Raw genomic sequence first — 6,220 nt, 5'->3', positions numbered from 1 at the left:
AAGACCCGCTGGGGAACAGGACTGTAGATTTATATGGAAGCCAACTAGGCATGAAATGGGGCAGGAAATGAGTCTTTTATCTCTTCCCTCTGGAAATTAAATACACGGATATTTCTAACTTTATTGAGGTGAAATTAGTACACAATAAATGCATCAAATTTTAGTGTGTAGTGATAACTTTTGACAAGTGTATACAGTCATGCAATCATCATAGTCAAGAGACAGGATATTTCTATCACCCCAAAATGTTTCCATGAATTCCTTCCCACTCAGTATCTCCACTTCCAGTCCTAGGAGACCGCTGCTCTCCAAATGTCACTACAGGCTGTTTTTGCCCTTTCTAGTGTTTTGTATCAAGGGAATCATACAGTGTGTACTCCATATGTCTGGCTTATTTCATTCAGCATAATGTTTTTGAGATTCATCCATGTTTCTATGTGTAGCAGTAATTTTTCCTACTGATTTCTGAGGATTTCATTGTGTGTGTATATATATACACACACCACAATTTGTTTATCCTTCACCAGTTGGAGTACATTTAAGTTGTTTCCAGTTTTAGAGAATTATGAATGCAACAGTTCTAAATAGTTGTGTGCAGTTCTTTGAGTTGACAAATATTTTTCATCCTCTGGACTAAGCTATTTAATTACTCTCAGCTAAAAAGCCAGTAGCACGATTTATGGTTGTATGTTAAGTATGTAGTTAACTTTTTAAGGAAGTTTCCAAACTCTTTTCTGAAGTGATTCTACCATTGTATATTCCTAACAGCACTATGTGTATATTCCAATTGGTTCACATCCTTGACAGCATGTGATACTGTCATTCTAAATTTTATGCGTTTTGATAAATGAGTGGTGGTATCATACTGTGGTTTTAATTTGGATTTTCCTGGTTAATGATTTGCACATCTTTTCATGTGCTTTGTGGCCATTGATATGTCTCCTTTTGTGGAGTGTGTGTGCAAATGTGCTGACCATTTTGAGTGGGTATTTTTTGCTGTTACTGCACTGAGAGACTGCTTTGTACATTTGGTAAAATACCTTAATTAAATATACACTTGTTAAGATTTCTCCTATTGTTGGCTTGCCTTTTAATTTTATTAATGGTGTCTTTTGAAGAGCAGAAGTTTTCAAATTAAATGAAATTGAGTTTATCACTTTCAAATTTACGGTTTGTGTTCTTTGTATTCTATCTAAGAAATAGTTTCTTACACCAAGGTTGCAAAAATTTTCTCATATATTTTGCTATTTTAAATGGTATTTAAAAAGTACTAGTTGTTGCTAGTATGTAGACATAGATTTAATTTTTGTATATTTATCTTGTGTGTTATAACCCTATCGCACTCAATTGTTAGTCCATGTGACCTTTTTGTGGCATTTTCCACATACATGATTATGTCTTCAGTATGTGAATGCAGCGCTGTTTCTTCATTTCAATACGTATGTCTGAGGTGGACAACTGCTGAAGTCACTCCTGGTAATCCCTGCTCATAGCATTCATCCGCCTGTGGGCTCCCCCCTTTGGGAATGAGCCAGACCTAGCGACGCAGTTCGAATGACTAGAATGTGGCAAAAGTGATAGGATCTCCCTTCTGACACTAAGTTACCAAAGGCAGTGGCTTCTGTCTTTCTCACTCTCTCCCCCTCTCGTGGGCTCCCTTTTATGAAATAAGTAGCCTTATGGAGAGATGTCTCTTGTAAGGAGCTGAGAGAGGCTTTTGTCCAACAGTTGGCAAGATAAAGAGTCTCAGTACAATGGTCTGCAAGGAACTGAATCCTGCCAACAAGCGCATAGCATTGGAAGAGAATCTTTCCCATCAAACTTTGAGCTGACCGAAACCCCGGCTGATGCTGTGAGTGAAGCTTTGTGAAGGACCAGAGGCAGAGGTTACACCTCCTAGAATAGCCTTTTAAAAGGACAAACTATGGCTGGCCCCATGGCCGAGTGGTTATTTGCATGCTTTGGTTTGGAGGCCCAGGGTTTAACTGGTTTGGATCCTGGGCGCGGACATGGCACTGCCCATCAGGCCATGCTGAGGGGTCGTCTCACATAGCACAACCAGAGGCACTCACAACTAGAAGGTACAACTATGTACGGGGGGGTGCTTTGGGGAGAAGAAAAAAAACAGAGGAAGATTGGCAACAGATGTTAGCTCTTGGCCAATCTTTAAAAAAAAAAGAGAGACAGACTACAATTTTCTTGTTGTACATAATGCAAACAACAAACATCTAAGTTGTGAAATAAAATAGATTGTCACGTTTACAGAAAAATATAAATCGAAAGAGAAGTAAAACAAGGATGAGACATATGGAAACAAAGAGAGAAGGGATTCTGGCATGTGAGCAATTAAGAGGACACCTGTGTTGTCAACGAAATTAGAAACTATTCCTTTAAATATCCCCAGTGTCCCTATCACCAGAGATCACAGAGCGAGTAAGTGACAGACCCAGGGCCAGGTCCAGGCCAGTCTGACGGACACGCCCTTCCCAGGACACGAGGGTTGGCCCCACTGCTGGCTCCAGTTTTGCTTTTATCTCATGAACGACTATGGACAAGTTCTTGACCTCCCTAAGGGTCCGCTTTCCCATGTAGGCCCTTGGGGTCAGAATCCTTCTCCATTCTTATCAATAAAATTACTTTCTGAACAAAAATCAACTGAGATAAGGCATTTGCAAGTATTTAGAAAATTCTAAAGGAATCAGAAAATATAAAGATTTATTAAGATTATAATGCATTTAAAAATATTTTACTTGTAATACAAAATGCTTGTTATTGTCACAATTCTAGCAGAATTACTAGAATTAGGGGAAGTAGGTAACAAAAACAACAGAAGTTTGTTTGGAAAAAACTTGGTTTATTGTTTATTAAAAATTGCCACCAAAGTTTACAAACTGCTAAAAGACCATATATTTTCTCGAATGGTCTCTTTTATTGCACAGCGAAGAATAAGCGAAAGCCGACACAGGCGGTAAGTGATATCACCGTGTGGGTTTCAGAGCCTGATGGTCCAGGGGCACCCGGCTTCCCCATCAACACAGGGCGCACAGTGAGCACCAGCCACTTTCAGGGCCACTGTTTATAACGCCGCGCGGGGCCCCACTTTCATGAATTCGCTTTTCCTTGAGAAATGACTGCTTAAAATCTTGAACAACTCTTTCAGTGTACAGAATTAAACTAAAATGGGAACTCATTTCTTCTGTGAAGAGCAAATGAATATATTCAAGAGCAAGAGTATACACTTTCTGATAGTTTCTTAATACTTTGGTCCTCTAATTAAAAATAAACCAATGCTAGAATATATACATAGTGTTAAGTTAAATTTAACTCTGTTTACTTACACACACTTTTATTCATTACAATCTCTAGAGAAGGAGAATTTATTAACCTATTTGGCCAGCATTTAATAATATAACATTTTAGGGTGAGAGTTGGACAATGGCTTTATTGCCAGCCTGGGTCTCCTGGAGACCACCTGACACTTTGCACTTTGGCATCAAGGGGTCAGTGTGACAGCCACCTCGATGGGCCGCTTCTCACTGGGATAGGTCACTCCAGGGGTTTAAAACTCTGAAAATTTCTTCAGATGTGTTTGATAGTAAGCTTATCCCAGAGGATGGGCCCATTGCCAGGCAGTCTCTTTTCAAAACTCTGAATGACTAATAGCTCCCGTGTCTAGAAATGAGGATAAATTCTAAGGATTTCTTTCCCTAGAATGACTCTCATCTCTGTCTTGGGCCTTACTCTGGTCTTAACCATTGCTGAAGAATGGATTTTAACTCCTTTGCTCTAGAGCCATGTCTGCTCTGATTTGAGGGACAGAAACTACATCTTAGGGAAACACAGCTATTGTGAAGAAGCAAAGCCCAGAGCTGACAATGCAGAAAACAGTGTCGGTGTCGTCCAGGTGTCTGTCCTCAGCTCTCCCCATTTATCCATGCCTTTAAAAGTACTTATCCAGATCCTGTTTGATGACAGACCCTACACTGGAATGAAGAAGACAGCTCTATGCCTGCCATCCTCGAGCAAATATTCTCCAGGGACATGTGGGTATTGAACGAGTGTGATAAAAAAAAAAAAGAGAACAGAGCGTTGGCGGAGCATAGAATGGGAAACTAACCTTGTTTGGCAGATGTGGAGGGTGCTCTCCCTGCTGACGTGATAAGCTGAGATCTGTCCCAGTTGAGGGGGTTTTGGAACAGTGCTGTGGGCAGAAAGTGGTGCGTGCAGACTGTGGGGAGAGTACCACCCAGAGTAGAACCTGAACTCGTAGGTATTCTATTTTGAGCACCTAGGAACCTAACTGTGGTGCTGTCGATGGATCCGGGATGCCTACAGATAAGGTCTGCTCCAAGGATCTTTAGTAGCTCTCCAGTACAAATACACTGTTCCATATATTTAACCATGAAAAGCCAGCCAATTAGACAACTGGCATTGTGGAAATTCCTAACATGTGCCAATGGAACAGGGTGTTTTGTTTGTCTGTTTCCTTTCTTATTAACTCTTGAAAAATACTAACTAGCAATCACAGACGAAGCTTAACTGAACCATTCATGCTTGGTGCTGAATTTTGATAAAGTAAATGAATACAAAGAGGCAATTCACATAAGAAAGGCAAACGGTAAACCACCCTTGTGATTGATCAAAGAAACGTGTACCACAACTTCCCAGTACCAGGTTTACTCTAACACAGTAACTGTAACTGTGATACAACACCCACTGGACCAGAGTTACGTCGCCGTCGCCTGGCATCGTAAACTGGGGTATTGTTTTCAGAAGATGAGGAGATAACATGTAACAACAGATATACAGGCATTTAAACACTCTACTCTAGAAAGCTAATTCCAGGAATTTACTCTATGATTAGAACTCAACAGAAGCCCCAAAAATTTAACACAGAGAGATGCTTATAGATGCATTCTCTATAATTAAAATTAAAAAATACTAGAAATAACCGAATTGTACAATATTATGAAAGTGATATCTTATTACAAATAGCCATTGAATAGCCATTAAATGTGTCACTATTATGGAGTCAAAGCACAACAAGGAGAGGACATGTGGGCTTTTTATATGTTGCCTATGACCATAAATACATTTGTAATAACACAATAATTATATTTACACAAATGCATGTAGCTGTGTATAAGCGTATGTCTCATCTCACCCTTCCGAATACGGATGATAAAACTGCATCTAATTTCTAGGTTCACTGTGAGGATCAAATGTATACTTACAAAGTATGCATATAAATAAATTACGTTCCAAAGTTATGATGAGAAAGTGTCTATAATTAATATACTACTTTCTAAGTAGGTTTTAGGGTTAACAAAAATAAAGGGTCAAAATAACAATTTATATGCCCAGCTCTGCAGTTTTCGTAGACGTAAAAGGTGTGACTTTGGTTCGTGGAGTTACAAAGCAGGGAGATGATCGTATCAAAGATAGTGTCGCTCATTTCATAACAATCAGGGGAAAGCACTTCTGCTGCCCTCTAATCTCTCTTCCAGAAAGTACAGGAGCGACATGGCATAAAGCTTGCTGAGTCTCCACACCTCTTTAGTATTTTTCTGCTCAACACAGTCTCACAATTTATAAAATGAATGTATCTCTGCTCAGCCATTCCCGAAAATGTGAAACTGCCCATTTTTGATTTCAAATGGAATTTGTATTTATTGTGTTTATCTAAATATCCCATTTTTTCTGAATAAAAGTGATTTGAAGTCGCTTACAAGGATAAACTTAATAGTAAACAAAGGACAGCTGGGGATAAAATCAGAAAGGAAGCCCTAGAATGTGATCTGAGAGGTCAGAGGAGCTGCCAGGACTCTCTCCATGGAGATGAGGTGGTTGAGCTGGGGGATGTTGTTCGTACTCTCTGACTAGCAAATATGGTTTAACTAAGGGAATTTTGGATATACGAAAACAGAAAATTGATCAAGTCAGGGGTGGGGGTGTGGGATGGAGTCTCAAGGAGACACAAACTCCTTTCTCGTGCACTAGCTGATGTGAAATTCCAGGGTCTCAATTTCCTACCATTCTTACATCCCTTAGATGACTGAGGATAATAGCAACAATGTATTTAGCCCTTATTTTGTGACAACTTAATGCTGCTACATAAGTTGAGCAGGTTGTGTACTGCACAACACTGGCACCTTATTCATATTATAGTAAACTTAAATTCACATATTGAATTTATTATTTCAATGGCAGTAAGATGTCT

The sequence above is a fragment of the Equus caballus genome, chromosome 7, assembly GCF_041296265.1.
Source record: "Equus caballus isolate H_3958 breed thoroughbred chromosome 7, TB-T2T, whole genome shotgun sequence".
Lineage (NCBI taxonomy): Eukaryota > Metazoa > Chordata > Mammalia > Perissodactyla > Equidae > Equus > Equus caballus.
The sequence above is the reverse complement of the archived record's forward strand: the minus strand, read 5'-3'. Positions refer to the sequence as shown.